Here is a 23,967-nt window from a genome sequence, read left to right as displayed (position 1 = left end):
AGAGTAAATGTAATAAGCACTGTGTCACAAAGAGAGTTCCAGGAAAAACCCTCTAATTCTGACTTGAGAAGCAAAAAGGGGAACTTCTAACACCCAGAGAGAACATAGAAACCCTCCCTGTTACTCCTCTCTTGTTTCCATTCTCTCACACTCTATGCTGCAAGCAATGCCACTATGGTGACCAGTGAGGGGAGCTAGAAGGAGTCAAATCTCTGAGTGAGGGGTAATCTTCCTCTCCAATTGGAGAAGCTGAGATATCAAGAATGCAGAGCCACCCATTATTTGTTTTTTCTCTGCCTTTTGTGGGTTAGTCACAGAGGTAAGCCCAAACACAAAAGTGTTCAGCAAACTGGGGCAACAGGAGCCCCAGGATTTTGGCCAGAATCCTGAAAAGAGGAGATCAAGGGAGCCAAAAAATGCTAAGGAGGTAGCAGAGAGGATGGAGTTCATGAAAGCAATCCCATAAAGCTGTGTATGTGCCCCAGGGCTTATCTCAGAGCCTCTTACACAGGACCTCATCTTTTTATTTTTTTAATATTTATTTATTTTTGAGAGAGAGACAGAGTGTGAGTGGGGGAGGGGCCATGAAAGAGAGAGACAGAGAATCGGAAGCAGGCTCCAGGCTCTGAGCTGTCAGCACAGAGCCCGATGCAGGGATGGAACCCATGGACTGCAAGATCATGACCTGAGCCAAAGTCAGATGCTTAACCGACTGACCCACCCAGGTGCCCAAGGACCTGATCTTAATTAGCATGCCAAGACTTTGTGAACTGAACTAAGGGGTAAACTATCACCCAGGTCACTGACTGAACGTGGGGTGGGGAACAATATGGACATATATGAAGAGCACTACAACAGCTTTGAAAACTAAACTTAAATTGGAGCCATAGGCTTCAGAAGATAAAACAAACTTATGGCCTGAACCTAACAATTCTTCCAACATAAAAATTCTACCTTCTCTGTAGGACTTAAACAAGACCCAAGCCTTACAATTTAACATTCAAAACATCCAGGATAAAATCCAAAATTATTCAGCATACAAAGAATCATAAAAAGTTCATATGGAAAAAAGACAGTTAGCAGGCACCAAGGCCAAGATGACACAGATGTTAGAATTATCTAGCAAAGACTTTAAGGTGATTTTTATTAAAATGCTTGAGTGAAGAATCATGAACACTTTTGAAATAAATGTAAAGTAGTCTCAGCAAACAGAAGATATAAGGAAGAGTCAGTATTCCATTCACCATGTTCTCTTTCCCACTGCCAGAGAACGGTAATATTCCAGATCATGTCTATGACACCAGGCCCAAATTAAGGACAACATGTAGCAGAACACTCACGGATTGTGTGATTGATATCTAACATAAGTGAGAATTAAACCTTGTTACTTTAAACCACTGAAATGTGTGTATTGTTTCTTACTGGAGTATAAAATTTAACCTATCTTGACTGACAGAACAAAATATTCTGAATTTTATGACATAATAAATCCTTTCTGTGTTAGTTTCAGAAAAGCTGAAAATTCAGATCAAAATTAGTATTTACTACTCCAAGTTAAGTCTCCAGATAAATTCCATAACTCTTCTAAGATAATCATCTGTTGATTAAGGCTCTCCTTAAGAGATGCTTGCCATACATATTTCACCTAGCACTCTTATTTAAGTAGATAGCTTTTTCCTTTCATGATGTCTACAGTAAAAGGAAACCAAGAACTGTTTGAATTTCTAACTATTAATAATAATGATGTGCCAACCAAGATTATTTTGAATCTGTGAAGAAAATGATTATGTAATACTATACATTTAAACTAAATTCAATTAACTATAGTTTTCATATAATCATTCCCTGCTTTCTAGGTAAAATTGAAGTGCAATTTTTGGACACCTGATGAGTACACTATGTTTTAAAGCTATTAATGAATCTTTACTGTTAGGCATTCACTCAAAAATTGTACCTGAACTGTGGTTAGCACTGCAAGAAAGCAGTAGCATGGTAGACAACATAAAAAACAGCAGATATCAACATATTCTCCATACTGTTTTTCAGGTTCTAGAAACTTTCATTCTATTAAAAAAAAAAAAAAGGTGGGAAGGGGCACCTGGGTGGCTCAGTCGGTTAAGCATCCAACTTTGGCTTGGCTCAGATCATAATCTCAAGGTTTGTGGGTTCCAGCCCAGCATTGGGCTCTGTGCTGATGGCTCAGAACCTGGATCCTGCTTCAGATTCTGTCTCCTCCTTCTCTCCGCCCCTCCACCTCTTGTGCTCTGTCTCTCTCTTTCTCTCTCTCAAATATAAACATTAAAAAAATTTTTTTAAAGGGGAGTATTTTTAGCCTAACTGAATTTATGTTGTGCTTATGTAATAAACTCAGTGCATAATCTTACTTGGCTTATCCAAAGCTTTTACTGAGTTAAAAGTTGGATATGAAATTTAACCCAATTATCCATGTCCACTTATTTACCCAAATATTTTTTTCTAAAAATTCTGAAAATTCAGTGGCCAAGAGTTGCTATAACCCAGCTTATGGAATATCTGGAATGACTACTTAAAATGCATTGTCTATTTCAAGGTACATAATAACCAGGTTGGTATTATGTTTGACAAATTAGTGGCCTAATTATTCATTCCTTTGTTATTTATTTTAATAACTTGATTAGCAGGATAATATTGACTCATGAATTACTTAAACCAAAAGAGTAGACTGTAATTGTCATTCAGCATCAATAAGTTCCATTTTCCATCTCAGGCAGATTGGGCTGCTTATGAATTCTTCCTCTTAAGGAGGGAAGATGAAATGTTCTTTCCCCACCCTCCACATGCCCTAATACTGCCCCTCAGTACCTGTTCCAGTAAGATTTACATTGGGGATGCTAACAATGGGAAGTTTTATAAGATTTCTTTTAAAAGTTCCTTGCTCCATCATCATCATGAGAGATAATAGGAAGGAAAATAGAACTGTTTGGGGGCATTATTCACTAAATTTTACATCTTTAAACTGTTTGTATATCATTATCACATCCTTCAACTACCTTTATTTTAATCCACACAGCTTAAATCAGATCAGTTTTCATTTAAAAATATTCATGTTATAATACTCAGCAGTAAAAATGATCATAATTTTTTTTAATGTTTATTTTTGAGAGAGAGAGAGAGAGAGAGAGAGACAGAGAGACAGACATGAGTGGGCAAGGGGCAGAGAGAAAGGGAGACACAGAATCCAAAGCAGGCTCCAGGCTCTGAGCTGTTCAGCACAGAGCCCAATGCGGGGCTCAAAATAACGCGTGGTCAGATCATAACTTGAGTCCAAGTTGGACGTTTAACCAACTGAGAAACCCAGGTGCCCCCAAAATTATCATAATTTTTCAAAAATTTTAAACAATGGAAGTTACAAAAGTCACATACTGCTAGGGAGTTGCCAAGGGAAATCACAGTCTGAAAACAAGCTTTATTCAGTTATCAGATAAAAATCACATGATTTCTCTTCTCTGTGATTCCTGGTCTGTAAGTAGGGTGTTATTCAAGAAGGTTAGAAGAAGCTTAAAAGACTCCTTAAAAAAAAAAAAAAAAAAAAAAAAAGGACAGCTACAAAAACATGGCGTTTGCCAAACAGAAAGAAGCTTTCTAGGATTACAATGAACAGGTCATATGGAATTATGTTGGAGAGAACAAAGTTCTAGGACTAGGACTATTTCAGCCACATGCACAAAACATGTACACATGTACAAAGTTTTAGGACTAAGACTATTTCAGCCACATGTACAAAACACTCATGAAGGACAGAAGTTCCTAACCAATAAGAAGATTAAAAGGAAAAATTAATTTCATCATAATTACCTTGAAATGGAGTTTAAGCAGATTGAAAGAAAAAATAGTGGATTATTGGGAACAAAACCAGGGAAGATAATTCCAACCTAACTAGCAATACCAGATCCTCAGCAATTAGATGTGTTCACTTCAAAGAGGAAGGTTCAGAGGAGTGTGAAAGGGGCACTCTATGAACGCTCAGGTTCCACACAGGAAGCAAACCATGCACCTGAAGTGTTCCAAACAGTTGATAGATTTCAAGAGGCTCTTTTTGCTCAGTGAGTTTTTAGGTCTACAGGAAACTTCACACACTATAACACAGTCTCTGAGTTTTGTTTACAGTGTTAAGTATTTTTTTCATGTTATAATTTTTCGCAGAAAAATGTGTTGTTTTCTAAATCTTTTTGCACTTCTTTTGTTTTCTTTTCAAACAGTATTTTAAATTTATAATTCATTCTCAAACTCTGCTCATTTGGCAATGCCTTAACGAATTTAAAATTTTTTTCTTCAGATTTTAGTCAATGTTTCCATTTTTATTTTATTTTTTTTCAATATATGAAGCTTATTGTCAAATTGGTTTCCATACAACAGCCAGTGCTCATCCCAAAAGGTGCCCTCCTCAATACCCATCACCCACACAGCCTCCCCTCCCTCCCACCCACCCCCCTCCCTCCCACCCACCCCCCTCCCTCCCAACCCCCATCAACCCTCAATTTGTTCTCAGTTTTTTTGTTTTTTGTTTTTTGGTTTTTTTTAAAATTTTTAACGTTTATTTATTTTTGAGACAGAGAGAGACAGAACATGAACAGGGGAGGGGCAGAGAGAGAGGGAGACACAGAATCTGAAACAGGCTCCAGGCTCTGAGCTGTCAGCACAGAGCCTGACGCGGGGCTCGAACTCACGGACCGTGAGATCATGACCTGAGCCGAAGTCGGACGCCCAACCGACCGAGCCACCCAGGCGCCCCTGTTCTCAGTTTTTAAGAGTCTCTTATGCTTTGGCTCTCTTCCACTCTAACCTCTTTTTTTTTTTTTCCTTCCCCTCCCCCATGGGTTTCTGTTAAGTTTCTCAGGATCCACATAAGAGTGAAACATATGGTATCTGTCTTTCTCTGTATGGCTTATTTCACTTAGCATAACACTCTCCAGTTCCATCCATGTTGCTACAAAGGGCCATATTTCATTCTTTCTCATTGCCACATAGTACTCCATTGTGTATATAAACAGCAATTTTTTTTATCCATTCATCAGTTGATGGACATTTAGGCTCTTTCCATAATTTGGCTATTGTTGAGAGTGCTGCTATAAACACTGGGGTACAAGTGCCCCTCCATTTTTATTTTAAATTCATTTTCTAGTGATGCCAACTTTAACTATTTACTAATGTTTTTGTCATTTCTGATTATGCTTCATTTACATATAAGCAACATTCTTTATAAAAAAAATAAACATATGTAGTAAGGAAAATGGCTATTTTTGTCAGGTTTTCCTAAAAGAGTAATAAGATTTTAAATACTACTATTTTACATGAGAATATAAAATAAAATGAGAATCTGTGTAGATCATCAAAATCCTTTACTCAAGCATCATTACATCTTACATCCTATTTACACTAACACATCGTCAGTGTTCTCTCCAAAATTTGACAAAGAATTCTTCATGAAGTGAATAAGGGATCAAAGACTGAGAAAATGCAAAATGAGTGACTTCAATACAACACATTTGTTGTTTCCTCCAATTCACTTTTTAAAAATCTGTTTTTTTAATCTTTCAGCAATTTTCTTCAGACTGCCACCTTTCCCTAGTGAGCAATGTCCATACAGGTTTTGATGCTAAAAATTGCAGAAAGAAGCATCTTGCATGATTGCAGCAGTGAAGCCACAATGGTAAGGCAGCATGTTGTAAAAGAAAGCATAGAGGTTTTGTGTCAGACAACCCTAGGTTCTGATGTCTGCTCTGTTACTCACTAGATACCTGGACTTGGATAAATTAAGTTTCTATTAATGCCAATTCCTTTTCCTTTTCTCAGTCTCATTCAAGAAAAACATGTATTTAACACTACACAACTAAAACACTATAGTGAGCCCCCTAGGAGATACAAACATAAATGCAATGTGATCTAAACAAGTTTACAGACCAAATGGGGAAGTTAAAAATGTACACCATCTTTTTAAAAGGTAAATAAACCTTTTGGTCTAAAGACATGCAATAAATACCTTTTCCCTGCTGAATTGGTTGAGTTGGCCAGCTGGTTAATGCTTCCATTTTTTACCAGCTCTGTCCTGCCAAGGGAAAGTAGGCCCAAACTGGGTCTGGGACTGGCAGTGATGGCCTGTAATCAGAGAATGGGGGAAGCAAAGGGAAAAGGGGACCTGGTGGAAATAACTAGGTAAAAGGGATATGGGAAGCTGAATATCAACTTTCTCTGAATAAATGTACAGCAAAATCAGACATTAAAAGGAAGGGTTGGTACCAGAAAACTAGCCCTGAGGAACGGAACTACTTGGAGGGATGTGGTGATGTTTGGAAACAAATCCAAAGACAAAGGTATCTTTAAACGAAGACTAATGAGACCCTGTTCAGGAGTACGTGCCCTTGCAGGTACAAGAACCTTTGCATTAACTCAAGATCTCTGCAGTGAAGGATTTCCTAAATTAACTAGAAATGACTGACTTTGAGAACCTGGTTGTATTTCTATTCAGTTTGTTCCATTTTTTAAGAAGATTTACTCACTGATATAAAAGAGAAGTCTGACAAAATCTCTAAAGTACATCCCTATCCACTTACACATTGAATGTCGCTGGAGGACAGATTTGGCAATGTTTTGCTCAGAAGAGCCCAATTTTCAAATCCACTGTTTGCCTGATATTAACTAAGATATAATGGGAAGAAACCTCCTTTATCCAAGCTAAATCCTATTCCTACCTGAATACATTAAGGTTTGCTTGCCCTTAATCACAGCTCTGTTCCAGATATTTAGCTTTAGTGTTCAGCATAGCTGAACCAGACCAGGCTATGTTAGCTCTTTCTATATGTCTGCCTTTCCTCCAAGATACAAGCATAGAGAAAGAGAGAGAGAGGTATAATACATAGATAAGAAACTGATGAAGTTTCCATAAATTTGATAGGCTAAGGGAGTGAATACAATTGTCTTCATAAAATCAGATATGGTTTATATTTTCCATCCATTGGAGATTAAATTTGAATGTAATGAATGCAGAATCCATTGATCACTAGATCATGCTGACCTGAGAAGTGAGAAAACTAAAAGTGAGCTTCAGAATCCACATAAAAAAGAGCATATTATGAGATGGCCAAAGGAAAAAATGTCAATTGAAGAGACAGTTTCCCCTACTCATATGCTTGCTCTGCATCACTGCAAGGAAGTAACAACATAAAACACCATTCACTGGGTGCTCCCCACGTGCTGGGCTCTTTAGCTTACATGAATTATTTCCCCATTTATATAAATGAGAAAAAGAGAAGGCCTTGAAGGTTGAATAATTTCCTCCTAAATCATAGAGCTTGCACATGGCATATTACATGCTGAAACTCGAGTCTTCTAATTCCAAAATTGCTACTTTTCATCATTTTGCCAGTCTTTTCTCCCATTTCCCCACTTCTTACTGGCCTCTTCCACCACCTCTTCTAGTTGCACCAAGATGAAATTACTATTCCTCCATCACACTTGTTAAGAGAGTGTGAACAATTCAGAGGGTAAATAGGTATGCCACGTACTAGAACATTTAAAACCACAAAACTCAATTCACAAATATGGAGGCCTTCCTCTACCAAATATTCTCAATTATTGAAGTTCTTATTTTTAACTGTAAAGATGAGACAGTGGCTTTCAAGTGGATAGAGGATGGGAATAGGAGAGGTGATTATATCAAGATCTTCTGGGGAATAATGGTCAAATATTTCAAAATCTATGGTGCGATGCCACATTACTGGGATAGAGGGTGGGCAAAGAGCATGTTTATGAGAATAATTTTAAAAGTTCTTATATTCATTACATATTGGTATGTAACAATTTGCTCCCAAATTTAGTCACTTAAAACAGCCTGCATTTATTATCCTATAATTTATGTGGGTTATAAACCTGGACACAGGTTCTTTGGACACAGATCATCTAGGTTCTTTGTTTTAGGGTTTCTCACAGGGCTGTAGTTAAGGTACCAGACAGGGCTGGTCCAAATCACGACCAAGCAAAGGGGATTACCGGAAGTGTGAGTACCAGGAGGAATAAATCATTGAAAGCCATGCCAGAAGCTGGCTATCATAGTCTCCCCTGAAAGACAGTAAAACCTTCTTTCTCCCCCACTTCCTTCATCTTTGTTTTTTTTTCTTTCTTTTTCTTCATTAAAAAAAATTGGGGGGCATCTGTGTGGCTCATTTGGTCAACCATCCAACTTTGGCTCAGGTCATGATCTCACGGTTCACAAGTTCGAGCCCTGCGTCAGGCTCTGTGCTGACAGCTCGGAGCCTAGAGCCTGCTTTAGATTCTCTATCTCCCTCTCGTTCTCTCTGCCCCTCCCCAGCTTGCATATTCATTCTCTCTCTCTCGCTCTCAAAACTAAACATTAATAATTTTTTTATTTAAAAAAATTTAATGTCTATTTTTGACAGCGAGAGAGAGAGAGGGAGAGAGAGCATGAGCATGGGAGAGGCAGAGAAAGGAGACACAAAACCTGAAGTAGGCTCCAGGCTCCACACTGTCAGCACAGAACCCGACACAGAGCTCAAACTCGCGAACCGTGAGATCATGACCTGACCCAAAGTTGGACTCTTAACCGAGCCACCCAGACGCCCCTGGTTTCTCTTTTTTCTAAATGACAGGCTGATTCATTGCCTGTTTAAGCCTTCACTAAAAACATTTGGGAGTAACTTTAAAAGAAAATTTGAATCAGTCTAGAACTGGTTTGTGAAGGCAAAAGGTCTGGGGGTTTTGTTTATGTCCTTTGTTTTGAGGATGGGATGAGCTAACAAGAAGTTAATTTCAACTATGAGTGAAAATGTAGTTTTCTTTCATTTATCCATGTATGCCATTCCATTTTTCTAATGACAAAGCTTTTTAGAGCTATATATGTATCAAGTAACTCTGAATATACATTCTCATTAACAAAAATTCATGTTCATTCTATTCTGTTAACTTTCGTCAGAGACTACTAAAAGTCATACACTGTCCTGGACAATTAGACTGTGTGTGTAAATCACTTGGAGTCAGTATGGATAATACCTGACTTACTTCTTTGCAAGGCCCACTAATTATTTTTGCACTTTGGTTTCCGTAGTTACAAATCTTTACTTCAGCTGTTCAGAACAAACTGATGCACAAGGGAGTCCTTGCACTGGATTATACATTGTGAGGAATTCTGGAATCTGAATGTTACCAGCATCTGGAAAAAAAAAAATGTCTTTCTGCAGGGTTAGCATGTCCTGGATGCTGTGATTATTTCCCATACACCTGTAACATTTAAGTAAATTTTCATTAAAAATCTCAGTAGAAATTTGTGGCATATCAGATGTTAACCAGAAAAAATACTTTCAACAAATATAGAAATAATTTTTAATTCTGTTTGACTAAGGACACAGTTCATATAAATATTGCTTTGCTTATAGTGACACTACAGATTCTGAAGGAGAAATTCTGTTGTTTCAAGTTTATATATATTTGGGTTTTCCCCTGAGCCAGACTTCTTTTTTTCTTTTAATGTTTATTCATTTTTGAGACAGAGAGAGAAAGAGAGACAGAGCATGAGCGGGGAAGGGACAGAGAGGGAGACACAGAATCTGAAGCAGCTCCAGGCTCTGAGCTGTCAGCACAGAGCTCGACACAGGGCCTAAACTCACGAACTGTGAGATCGTGACCTGAGCTGAAGTCGGACACTTAACAGACCGATCCACTCAGGCGCCCCCTGAGCCAGACTTCTGTCCTGAGTCCCCTTGCTGGAATCCACATCAATGGTCTTTCTTTGATCTCCCTGCACAGCAAGGAGAAATAGGAGATTGGATTCAAGTCCAAAGAGGTCTCCTGTTGTGGCTGAGGACTTGGAGACTTGGATCTGCCAGGGCAACCTGCTAAGGATTCTGAAAACTCAGAAAACTCCACCACTTTGTCCAGCTGGGTGCCCATTCCTGGAACTTTCGGGACCTCCGGAAACTCACCTCATGATATAATGAACACCATGATTCTAAACATCCTACAAATCCTTCAGCAGATTCCAACACCACTTAAAATCCAATGCCTTACCCTAGCTCACAGTACTCTGCAGGCCTCTCTCCACCCACAACCATTGCCACCCCACTCCCAGTAAGTGCCACCATTCTGGTTTCTCTTAGTTCCCTTAATGCTTGACTCAGACGCACACACTAGCTGTTTGTTCCCTCAGCCTGGAATCTCTTTCTCCTGAACTTTTGACATTTCTTTCAGGGCCTAACTTAACTGACATCCACTTAAAGAGAAGTTTCCTGAACACCCATTATTAAACTGCTTATTTTCTATATGGAAATCAATTTGTTGCATTCATAACTCTAAACCTATGTTTTTAACTATTTGCTTATTTATTTGATGCCTAATTCACCTGCAGAGTGTGAGTTCTAGGAGGACAGAGCCACACCTGTCTTATACATTATTATATAGCCTCAGTGGCCAGCACAGTACCTGACCTATAGGAGTCCACAATAACTACAGATTGAATATTGGATCATTTTAACATTAAAAGTGATTCTAACTCATTCTAAGCTCAATATATCATGAGTATATAGATTTTATATGAATATTCCAAACATCGTAATGAAGTTGAATTTGAAAGGAATATACTCATATAATCATGAAACATTTTAAAATGTATTAAGTGACAATGTGTATATAGTATTGTCCTATTATTTGCTTTAGCTTGCATGAATAGATGCTACCATTTAGGAGGAGAGCATGGGTAAGGAAGGGATTTGTTTGTGTTTATACAGTGTGTATATGAAAAGCTTTGTAAATTACAGAACACATTTTAAAGAATATTATTTTTGCTATAAGACCATAATACAAGGCTGGCATCTGGATATTGCTGAAATTCCTGGTACTCCTGAGAAAGAATCCCAAAAATGCAGGTGGTTGCTGTGCAGCACACGGAGCTAAAGGAAACACAATTTCACTTATGGAGAATCCCTGAATACCATTAAATCTGATACATATTAATGAAGTAGAAACAGTTTAGTGTGCTGCTAATACTGTATCATTTATTTCTCCTTCTATCTAGCTCTTTCTGAGAACAATAAAGGATTAGGTTGGGGAAAGGCAGGGAAACTCAATGAGTCAGATTAAAGATGTTCGGAGCTCAAGTTCTGGTCTAGCAGCTTGGTAGCCATATGGACTTGGGCAAATCACCTTTCCTGGACCTACAGTTTCCTTACATGCAAAAAGCTTTGGTAAAGATCTTATAATGTAAGGAATGCAAAGAGTTGTGTTAATTACAAAATGATGTAGAAAAATTAGGTGTATTGTTCTTTGGGGGACAATGAAAAAAACCTTTGCCATTTCTTCTTAAAGGTCTTGTCTAAAATTTTCAGTTCTTTGGCCCATTTCATACTAAACAAATTTCATTTTCTTCCTTTCTTTTTTTTAAGTTTATTTATTTATTTTTACAGAGAGAGAGAGAGAGAGAGAGAAAGCAGTGAGGGAGAGCAGGAGCAGAGGAAGGGCAGAGAGAGAAAATCCCAAGCAGGCCCCACACTATCAGTGCAGAGCCGGTTACAGGATTTGATGTCAGGAACCCAGAGATCATGACCTGAGCCGAAACCAAGAGTCAGACATTCAACTGGCTGAGCCACCCAGGAGCCCCTCCATTTTCTTAAATACGATGATATTCTTTTCTACTCTACAGGATTTACAAGGTATTAACAAGTAGCTTTAGACCTGCCTATGTTGGCTCACTCTAACAGAAAAATTGCATTTCAAAATCCTTGTGGTTTATTTTATGTAAACAAAACTTATATTTACTTTTGGCTTTGTATGAAATACTAGTTGGAATCTTACTGGTTGATCATGGATTTTTTTTTCCCTCCAAATATGTCATCATCTTAATCATCTTAATCTTAAAGGAAACTTTATTTTGTCATGAACTTTTGTTTACTGTGGCCTTCGTATAGCAAAGAAGGTAAGAGGTGGAATATATACTTTGATTCTCAGAGCTCTCTTAGTTCTGCTAGTGAATAAGACCTTTTTAAAAAGCTGTGTTCAGAGATTCTTCTGGAGGAAAGAGAGATATAAGAAAAGTCAACCAAATTACTTAGCAACCAAACTTTCCAAGGCTTCTTTATAATGTTTCTCATACATATCGCATTGAAACTACCTGCTTGGTGGCCTGTTACTGCCACCTTGGGTTTGAATGTTTGGAATCCTTGGTCAACATCCCATCAGCCTTCCTGTTGCTATAGTCTTGATCATCTACTCCTCTTTCAGTGGGTTAGAGGAGTCCAGTATGACTGAATGCCTGCTACCTTCACCACCCTTGGTAAAGGGAAGCTAACCACCAATCACCAAGTAATCCAAACCAATCACCAACACCACAGCTGGCTCAACCAATGATGGCATCTGACCTAAGGGTAGCCAGGTTATCAGCCTGTCAGTAAGTAGCCCATTAAGTATATTTATGAGACAGTCCTGCAAACTAGTTATAACACTAACTGTGCCAACTGGAGCTCTTTTGGGGAGTTTGAATATGAGGCATTCAGAAGAGCTTAGAATCAGAAGTGGAAGATAGAACATGAGAAACACAGACAGAAAGCAGGAAGCAGTATGTAATGGTACTTTTTGGTAATGACAAGAGGAAAAGAAATAGGTGGCTGAGTCTCTCTGGTCCATGATAACCATTCCTGAGGTGACAATTATTAGAGTTCTTATTGAGTAACTAGTATTGCTGTCAGACTAGTAACACTATGGCTGTATTCCTGTTTTCTTCTCCAAGTATCTTTCAAAGAAGACCATCATTGCCATGGGTTACCAGGTGTGCCTCCTTCCTTAGAATGGATAAGAACAAAGTGCAGACTCTAATGCTGCCTATTACTATGATCACACTCACATCCTGTATGCTAATTTCAATAACTGACACCCTGCCTTGGTGCTTCACCTGTTGTGAGACTCCTAGAGTATGAGACCTCTATTTTGTTCTCTTCAGTTATCCCATGGACTACCTTCTAAATCCTGGTATTATGGTTGGCTTCTCTTGACTTCTGCCAGATTTCTCTACTGCCAGCTGGCTTGATGGAATCTACCTATCACCTGCTGCCAAGTTCTCTGAATTCTTATTACACCCACCTGCAGTCAGACCTTCCAGATGGTGAAGTGTAGGATAATCTGTAGGTGGCTCGCCATGAGATAATGCAGTCTTCTTATCGCCTATTCACTACCTTCTTGCATTGCCTATTGTATCCTGCCATGATTCATTTCTGACTTGCCCTGAGTTTGACCTATCTGGATATTCAGTGTAACTCTAGAGTATCTGTCTGCTACACTGCTCATTTGAGGTAAGTTGCCTCCTACTTTATGCCAGGTAACTGCAGTAACTGCCCAACTGGTATGATATCTCAATCACTCATTCCTTCAGTGTACCTGATAAGTCACCCTTTCAGTATTTAAGTGAGACTTTGTGTACTTGCCCATATTGAAAAACCATGAACTAAAAATACTTAAGTGTGAGCTTCTTATCCAGGTTTCCAACGTCCTCTCCCATTCACCTCTCTCTTTGCCCACATAATAAGCCCTCAGGCCAGCTAGACAGGTCTTGCTAACTATTTTCTAAAGTTACTTTAGATATTCCTTTTTTCTTTGCACTTGAGAACTATGTTCTGCTAAATTACAACATCCCCTTAATCCTCTCTAACAACTGGAATCCTACCCAAGTATTATGCAATTCATTAATTCAACCAAAAGTTCTGAGTGGCCACCATTTGTCAGACATAATATCAAATGGTAATTATTCAAAGAGATATATGACTGGCTTATTCTCAGAGAGTTTAGAATCTAAGCTGGGGAGTCAAACATGAAGCAAAAAAATGATTGGAGTCAACATGAAGCAAAGACCACCATTAGGAGGAGGCTATTAATTTTACCTAGTACCAGGAAGAGAGTAAACAGAAAAAGCTTCAAGAAGGGTGGGCTGGAGAAGTCATCGTGGATGAAGTAAGTTATAGGAGAAATGTATAAATGCTAAGATGTATGTTGTGTATATACAAATACCAGAAAGGGAGTCATGGCACAAGATGGAGATGGAAAACAAAAATCAGATCATTGTGTCTTAGAAAATGGCATGGTCAGTCTTGAGTATTAAAAAGGTTGTGCAAGCCTCTTCTACCTGCTCCCTTGTGAATACAATTCTTGCTCCTTCCTGTACTGTCAGTTATAATGATATCATAAAATCCAAACTCTTCCTGTGTATCACTATCAAGCTACTTCCTCATCCCCACCCCTGCTTTCCAATCACAATGATTTTTTTAGTATTTTGTTGTTTCTTGCCATCTTCATGTTGGAAGCAACTCTTTTTAAAAAATGTAACAATTAATTAAACAAATGTTTATTTGTAGTAGATACTGTGGTACAAATGTTTACTTGCAGTAAATGCTATAGTATACCACTAGATCTCTCTTTAGGACTTAGGCACTCAATCTGCCAGCTTCCAGATATGTTGGCAGCTGATGATTCACATCTGTGACCTGTTCAGAAATCTAATTCTGTTAGGGAAGGTAGATGCCTTTCCCAACATTACTCCCTTTCGAGGATAAGTTAGCCTCCCATAATTGGTACACATATAGATATAAAGGCTGATCCCCCTTGTCTGCACTCAGGACAACAATGAAGGTCCATGCCAGCTCCAGAGAAACCTGTAGAACCAGTTAGGATGCAGTTTGCAATTGCATCTCAATTCACCTCTCTGTCTGCCCAATTACACTTCCCTAATCTCTCATAGGTATTAACTCCTATAAACAAACTCCCAAATAAACTACCTGAATGCAAATCTCAGAGTCTCCAAGTCTATTTCTCAGAAAAAAAAAAATACAATATTATTCGATGCCAACCATGGTTCCAAGAAGGAAAGCTCTGAGAAATTCTATGTATTATTAAGATCTACTAAGCACATCCAATATGCCAAGAGCAGTATCATACCTAGAGATGTTGCAAAAAATCTGGGTAATGGCAGTTCAGCCTCCCAGGTCTGGAGGCAGGAGAGTCTGCCAAAGGGGAGGCCTGCTGGTTCTCCCACCTGCCAAACATTCCAGGATTAACTATGAGATGCAGTGACCTTGTTTTACCCAGTCTGGTAATTTACAGATCCAGAAAGTTATAAAATCTCTTTTTCTTGGATACTTTAAACACAAAATTAGTTTCCTGATACCAAAGTTGTAAGTATGGTCTTTTTTAGAAGAGAGCAGGCTAGATGGATATCTCAAAGTTCTTTCCAGACAAAAGTTAATATCAATATAAAAATTGATGCATAATTTGAAATGGACGCTATTTTAGTCTTGATCAAGAATGCATTAAGGTCCTCAAGAAATTTGCTTGGGGGTATTTCCAAGTATAAGGGCTATTTATTGTGAGCAGGCCTCAACTTCCACATACTTAAACTTATATCTCAGTACTATTTTTAATACAGATTTCTGTCTAATAAAACTGTGTATTGCTGAAAACTAGTTATAACCTTCTGTTGAAGCCACAGATCTGTTACTTAAGCAGAAGGGTTACTGAACAATGGCCATCAGCACTTTTATTAAAAGAGATGATAATGATTTATTCCCTGGCAAATAACAAGCCCGCTGTATCATCCTGGACTACTTTTAAATGGATGTGGGTTTGCAGCTCCAAAGGATAAAATTAAAACATGCACATTCTCTCACACCAGCATTATTTATCAAACTGACAGTGTGGCCATTTTTCTTACAGCTTAAAATGGCACATTGATGATAATTACTTTAATCTATTTTTTAGTACACCATAAGATGCTTGAATTGCTGATGTAATTTTGAAGTTAATCTTTATTCATAGTCATAAGTCTCCCATGGTGTAAGGATTGGTCATTCACAAAAAGCCAAGTAGAATATCTATTCATAGACTATGTCAATGAGGAATAGATACTCAATTTAGAAGGTAGAAATGGAACAGGAAATGGAATTTGTTAATTTCATCGCAAACATTTCATGCCATTTCTTAAGATTAACGTTCATGTAAATAAACTCATTCCTCTTTATTAGCTTAGAAAGAGAAAGTCTCCTGACTTACTAATTCTATCTGGGTATAAGAAACCTCATTCTTTTACCATTCATTCAACAAGTATTTATTTTGTGTGTTCTATGGGCCAAGATTATGGAAGTTTCTAGAAAACGATATGAATATAAAGAACCCTATGATAATTTGAACAGGGACTTTGGCTGGTTTCTCCTTTGCATTATGCCAGTGACAGAAATGTAGGCATTCCCTAATTATTTATTGAGTGAGTTTGCATGACCGAGTCTCTGACTTCAACAAATTTATGGCCTGATAAAAGTTGCCACTAACTGAGCTTTTAATGCGTGAAGGGGCTTGTTTTTCCATGTTACTCAGAATGTGATACAAGACTCCTGTCTGATCTTAGATCAGTAAAATTATCTTCAATTCTCTCATTCTCTCTAGCTTCACCCAAACTGGTGACTAGCCTACGATGTAGGAGGAAAAATTTGGGGGTAAAACAACAACAACCACAACAAAAAGATGGACTTGCATTTTCCCGGGAAAAAAGGAACAAATCTCTTATTATTTCAAATGATCCAGACACTGCACTATTTCCATTTCATAAGTAAGAACATTGACTCCTGAGGAGGATAGCAACTTGTTCATATTTACACAGTTCATTGCTGGCAGATTCAGAACTCAAATCTATGTCTAACTTCCCCAAATACTTTTTATAGGTGAGAAACCTAAATTTAGACAGATTAACTGATTTATGCAAAATCACACCATTAACATACTGCAGATCCAGGAGTGCAAGCCAAGTTTTCTCTATTATAGTCATATTTTCACACTGCTTATCCATTTTCTCATGCTGTGGACTTCCCATTCATCCAAAGAAGATGGTGTTCCTAGAATTGTGTCATGGAATCAATGGAGTTAATATTTCCAGTTAGAGAAAGGATTTCGTTATTTAATATTACCATGAAATAGAAGTTCTATTTCCATAGAAATCATTCATATTTACTTACAATTATATCCTACCAGCTTCAAAACAGATTTGAGAACTATGCATTAATAATAATACAATAACAATGGTGACTATATAATTTTAAAGCCCTATGCAACTACGAAGGTTAATGAATATTTCTGTTACTATCACAATGGAAAAACAAGGTCTTCAATGTAGAAAATGCCCTAACTAGTACTCTGCTATTATGAAAGAGCTAGCATACCTCCCAAAGTGCCTACAAGGTCTCTGGGAATGTTCTCTCCACATCTGAGTCTGGCCCCTGGAGCTGCCTGAGAAGACCTATTATAGATTCTCTGTATGAAAATAATTAACGTAGGGAGGATAAACAAAGACAGATTTCCCTTGATGGAAACAAACATTCCCGTTTGACTCATAATAACGAGGTAGTAGTGACAGTCTAACTCTATTGAAAGAATACCTTTTATATTTGCAGCTCGTAAGCACCTGCCACTTATTTCCCTGTCCCATTGAAAATTCACTTTTCAGTGTTAAAAACAAAACAAAACAAAACAAATTTCCACAGCAACCACCACAATATCAAAACGACATTATAATTTTGAGTTTGGGAACTTGCCAGGTGAAATCTCAGGTTTTCTTGGGCCATAATGTCATGTGAAATTACTGTCCAGGGACTTTGTGTGGTCACTATTATTTGAGTTGATATAATATTATTTGGTCAATAATTTTGTTTGGTTAATATATAATTTCATGGCTAAAAACTACATGTTAAACCTGTTTTTGATGAGACACATTTAAGTGTATTCAAAGAATACTGAAATAATTTCTGATTCAGAAAAAGAATAACTAAATGCAGTCAAGGGTGCAGTTCCACAAACACGATTGAGCAACTTAGGCTGAGGCTATGATCTTGTATTTAATGCTTGCATCTCGCTGTTGTAGTCTTATAGTGTCCTCCTTGAGGGTATTTTTGCTCCAATTAAATAAAAACCTTTAAGATTACTGAATTGATTTTCAAGATTATCAGTCAACCCATTAGTATTTTGTCTTCACCCTTTCATGGTACATCAGAGTGGTTCTTAAGGCATTTGGTCACAGAATGCCACAGAGAGAGAATGCCTCTCTCCCAGAGACTTCAGAAAAGGAATTTCAGTTCCAGTGATAACCACTCCATGTATCCTGAAAAATAAAAATAACTTAAAATACTCAATAATGTATTGAAAACATCTTTTTTCAGTGATTTCCTGAGAGTGAGAAAGTAAAGAATGTTCAGAAGCTGAAAATGAAGAAAAGGAAGACAGCTGGAAAATAAATAAGACCTAAAGCCAGCTTTTCCCCAGGAAGCATCTGCTTAACCATGATAATTTCAGCTTCTGTTTTGACAGCAGTGCAGACCATGGGAAATAAGTAATAAAATCAAGGACTATCCAAAGTGAAGGGTCTAATAGAAGATCTCTGCATAAAATTGAGATTTGGGAGGGTGAATGAGATCTAACAGACTAAAGCATGCTTCTCCAAGGCTCCCTGATAATTTGTAAGCACAGTTTTGCTCTCAAAATCTGAGGTTTTCCAGCCTAGGGTCATACTATATTTGAAGATTTTCAAGCGGTCCCAAATTGGCAATGATATCAGGTAAGTAGCAGAATCCAATGGAAATACTCTCCAGAGGAATGCAAGCATACCCAGACATCAAAGATTTATCACAGCTGAAGTTCTAAGGAATATGAGCTCACAAAGACAATTATGAAATATGTGAACATATTATGAAATATATGAAATAAAGTGATGTTAATGACATCACCTTATGAAATAAGGTGATGCTAATGACAGCCAGCAAAAACAAGGTACTAGCAAATACTTCAACTATTGGAATTTATCAGAAAGAGTATGTAAAATGAGTACTTTTCATGTTTCAGTAAAGTATTTATTAAAATTATAAGCAAGGGACAGAGAATACAAGGTTTGAAATAAGTTAAGTACAATTTTTTTAATGAAAAATAAAATGTAAAACTCAGTTGACAGATTGAAGTAAACGTTAGATACAGCTGAAGAACAAATTATTGAATTAAAAGCTAGATACAGAGAAGTTACTTGAAAGTAGTCCAAAGATGCAAAAATATGGAAAATATATGTTTCTAAATTATTGAAAGACACTGATTTCTGATTCCAGAAACCCACTGATTGCCTTAAATAACAAATACATATATGACTATATTTATATAATTAGTCATCTGACTTTTTTTTGAGAGAGAGAGAGGGCGCAAGTGAGTAAGGGGCAGAGAGATTGGGAGAGAGAGAATCCCTCATGGGAGAGACAGAAGCGAGGCTCACCTGAAGCAGGGCTCGTCCTCACCCAAAGAGGAACTCAAACTCATGAACCATGAGATCATGACCTGAAGCGAAGTCACATGCTTAACCAACTGAGCCACCCAAGTGCCACAGTCATCTAACATTTTAAATGAAACTGTAGAGGACTAAATGGAGTGTGATACCTATAGAAGCCTGAGCCAAAGGGATGGTTTTAACCTGATAGCTGGAAAACAGAAGCAGTGGAAAATTCTCTAATGTACCTAGAAGAAAACAAATGTCAACCTAGAACTCTATACCAGCAAAACTATCTTTCAAGTATAATGATGAAATTTTGGGTTTTTTCTGTCTAAATGAAAACTGAAAGTTTACCAAAAATTCTCACTGAATAAAAGTCTAAAAGTTTTCCTACTCAAAAAGAAATAGGGAATGACTGGTAATGATTTTAGTAAATCTATAAAACATTGTTTTAAAAAATAATAATGTCTAGTACAAGTGTATGGCATTGAAATACAGATTAAGAAAAACCACTAGACACAAATAGGTTATAATTTATCTGGGGAATTATTATGAGAGTTAAAGCACTTTTGATACCAATATATTTCAAAATATATAAAGATACTGATAACTTCAGACATTGTTTAGTTAAATATGCATGTGAAACTATCTAGGATAATCATTAAAAAATAGCTATATGGAGTATAATTTCCAAATAGTGAAGTTTAATAATGGAGAACCAATAAGAAAAGGAAACCTAGAAATTGAAACAAACCCAAACCAAATAAAACAATTCAAATGAAGAAAGGAAGTAAAACATGAAACTAAAAAGGTCAAAAAATACAAAGTGAAAATTAAGATGCAGAAATGAGTCCAAGTATATCAGTAATTGCAAAAGAGAAACTTTTCTGTTAAAAAATGAAGATGTCACCAAGTTTTTAAAAAATCTAGCTATAAGTCATTTACAAAAGACCTATTAGATACATGGACACAGAAAGTTTATATATATGAGGATGGAAAATATATATGCTAGATTTGTATTCAAAATAAAAGAAAACTGGTATTGTATTATAAATATTGTTAAAAAATAGATTTTCAGACAAAATATTACTATAACTAAGGAAAATAACTGCTTAAGTTTCAATTCATTAGAAAGATAAAACAATTCTAAATCATTATGCATTTAATAACAAACTCTCAAAATACATCATCCAAAATTGATAGCTCTAGAAGGAGAGATGAGTTTCAACATCACAATGAAAAATGGTTAGATATATCTTGGAATTTAATAGATTAAGGTGAAAAAAATAATCGGTAAAATCTGTAACATTTGTACCCTCAATAAACAGGTTTATTCTAAAAAGCAAAAAGAACATTACATCCCACAGTTTGAGATTACAATTTTTTCTAAGCATACATCATATATTTATTAAAATGTAGTAAATGCCAGGCCAGAAACCAATTGTCAACACATTAACAATAGATACCATTACAAAGCAATTAAGTTGGAAATCAATAAAAAAAAATTATTAAAAAACTAGGGATTTTTCTTACATGTTAATTTTCAAAACATACTTTTATTGGGCCAAAAACATATCAGTATAACTACCAGGAAATTGACTGCAGCACCATATAAAAAAATATCAAATAGAGCACAAGTAACTTAAGGTCATCTAGAAATGCAAAGCTGGTTTAGCATAAGAAAATCAACAAATAAGCAATTACAGATTAAAAAGTCAATTACAATCTCAACAGATGCAAGAAATGCATCCTATAAAATTCAATATCAGTTCACAATATTAAAAAAAAATTAAGAATAGGAGGAAATTTGCATAGCAAACTTCAGCAAACATTATCTTTTTTCCTAAACTTTTTTTAAGTTTATTTACTTGAGAGACAGAGAGAGAGAGAGAGACAGACAGGCAGACAGAGCTCAAGCTGGGGAAGAGCAGAGAGAGGGAGAGGGAGAGGGAGAGGGAGAGGGAGAGGAGAGAGAGAGAGAGAGAGAGAGAGAGAGAGAGAGACACCCCCAAGCAGCACAGAGCCCCACTGTCAGCACAGAGCCCAATGCGTGGCTCGAACTCACACACCATAAGATTATGACCTGGGCTGAAATTAAGAGTAGAATACTTAATCAATTAAGCCACTCAGGTGCCCCTTAAACATATGGTGCATCTTAAACATATGACATTGAACAAATTTCCTTTACAATTTTTAACCAGCTTAGGATGCACACCATCAGCATTTATTTTCAGTAGTGAACTGGAGATTCTGCACCGTGTAGTAGAACAAGGAAAGGAATAAGGTTTGGAAAGGAAGAAACCAGGCTGGGACTTTAGCACAAAATAAGATGTCTATTCTCCAACAGACCATCCAGTAGAATCTATAGATTATCATCACAATGATTATGCACACATTTTTATTTTTATGACATATTTGTCATTATAAAGAGTGTTATAAGTTGTCAAAAAAACCCCTCATCCTTTAGTCAAAACAATGAAAGCAGAGGAGGTATTGGGGGGCATTAGGTTCACCTCTTTAAATAGTATAAAAAATTGGAGTATAAATGCTCCAAAAATTATTTTTATGGAATTTCACCTTTGTTATTATAGTCCCCAGTTATCTCCACTGAAAATCCCTATTAATATCAGAAATATTGGTAATATTCTGCCTAATCCTCCTACTACCCTTTCGGTCATTCATTCAAACCTTTGTGACATACAACACACCTGGGCCTAGGAAAGCATCATGAATAAGATAAGTTTCACATTCTAGTGGGATAGTCAGTAACATAAATAGAGCAATAAAGTGATAAAGATGTTACTAAATACCCCATGGTTGTTGTTCTAGATGCATTAATGATGAGAAACAAGGAGAGACATATCACAAATGTCATGTACACATCCATACAGCAGCAAATTCCCAATGCCTCCAGAATCCCAGGCATTCAATAACTCTAAACCATTCATGAATATGTTGCCTAACTTACCTTATTCTAATTGTGCATTCTAATTAAATGTGTAATTAACATTTGGTACTAGAATCACTTTAATATGATATTTTTAAGTCCAATTATTTTTAAGAAATAACAGAGGGAGCATTTTTCTTCTGACTTATCATTCAACTACTCCTGCTTGTGAGCTCAGACTACTATGAACAAGGCATATAAAATGGTTCACTGAGTAAACCTTCAATCTCGAGATGCTGGTGATCATGAACTCTGAAATTTTCCAGAAGCTTCCCTGACATTGTGGGCAGGTTGGCATTATGCAGAACCATAGTTATGTGCTTTTTCTGGCCTATGGAACCTAGACACTAAACACAGTCAAGACCATCTCAGCTGAGTCATGACACTGGTGGTTCCTACAGTTTATGTACCTACCTCTTTGATAGCAGTTCAGGTTAATTCACCTCAAGGAGACATAGTGATATCCTTACCTTGCAGCACTCTAGACAGAGCAGTCCCAAGTATATCCTCTCTGGCATCTTGGCAACAAGAATACCTCCAAGTACATTCTAATTGTCCTATATAAAAAATAAAAAATAAAAAAGGTAGAAATATGCATATTCAAGGTCACCTACATGGTAAATGAATCGTCAGTGCAAGAATGAGAATATTTAGCCATATTGCCTTCATTCTCTACTTGAAGAACTCAAGGATGGAGGAGCTTGAAGGAAAGAGGGTGAAAGAGAATAGTAGTCAGCCACAATGAAATGAAAAGTACTATAGGCTAGTAGTTGAGAACTTAGCCACAGAAGCCACAGTGCCTGAGTTATTTTTCTAAATATCTAATATTTTCAAGAATACTACTATACTTCTCTCTTGAAATAAATTATAATTTTCCAAAAAAAGTTCTGAGTTTGACATAACACAAGCAGTTGAAGTATGAAATGTTTTGTTAGCCAAGTCTTTTAACCACACGCTTTTTCCAGAGAACAGATGGACTTTCCAAGACCACCGTGAAGGTAAACAAATAGACTCACTATTTTGGCATGAGGCAAGTAAGTCTTGGACACATAAAGGTTTTATGCTCCCTTTTCATTTGTTTTAAGGATTGTTGTTCATATTATCCATGGGGTAATATCTATAATAAAATAATGAATTGTCTCAACTTGAAGCCAAAGTATAATTCAGAAATTGATCTAGGATGAGCTTCTAATTCTGTGCTGTATAATACAATTACCAGTAGGTTATTTAAATGTGGCTATTTAAATTTAAAGTAATTAAAATTAAATTTCAAATTCAGTTCTAATCACACTAACCACAAATCAAGTGCTCAATAGCCACATGTGGCCAGGATATAGAAAGTGTACATGATCACAGAACTTTCTATCAGATAGCACTGTAGATTTTAAACTGGAGTATCTGATCCCACTTCTCAGCGATCTTATCTGATTAGTAAAGACCATTATAAGTCAGTGGTGAAATCAATCTTCAATTTGGAGTCTAATCCAATAACTAAGAAACCTTATTTTATAATTATTTGTGTTCATTATTCCCAGGCAAATTTTACAGACTATCACATCTGTATTTTTCAATATCTAATATCATGAAATTACATAGTACCATATGTTTTAAGGACAGTTGAATTTAAGAGATTTCCCAAGCCATCGTTTCATAGCATAACCACATATTAGCTACACAAATGACACTGTCCAGACTCCCCATGTCAAGT

The 23,967-nt window shown here is 36.8% G+C and overlaps 1 long non-coding RNA gene across 1 annotated transcript in view; it reads right to left on the bottom strand.

The window, feature by feature from the left end:
* LOC125149440 (uncharacterized) overlaps nucleotides 1-23,967 on the bottom strand; it is a 179,041-nt gene that overhangs the window by 29,616 nt on the left and 125,458 nt on the right. Inside the window, exon 3 of the long non-coding RNA XR_007145914.1 lies at nucleotides 22,730-22,816. This is a non-coding gene — a long non-coding RNA (uncharacterized LOC125149440). The remainder of the gene's footprint in view (nucleotides 1-22,729; nucleotides 22,817-23,967) is intronic.

The sequence above is a fragment of the Prionailurus viverrinus genome, chromosome D3 (assembly GCF_022837055.1).
Source record: "Prionailurus viverrinus isolate Anna chromosome D3, UM_Priviv_1.0, whole genome shotgun sequence".
In the NCBI taxonomy this organism is placed as follows: Eukaryota; Metazoa; Chordata; class Mammalia; order Carnivora; family Felidae; genus Prionailurus; species Prionailurus viverrinus.
This window is presented reverse-complemented; position numbering and strand designations above follow the sequence as displayed.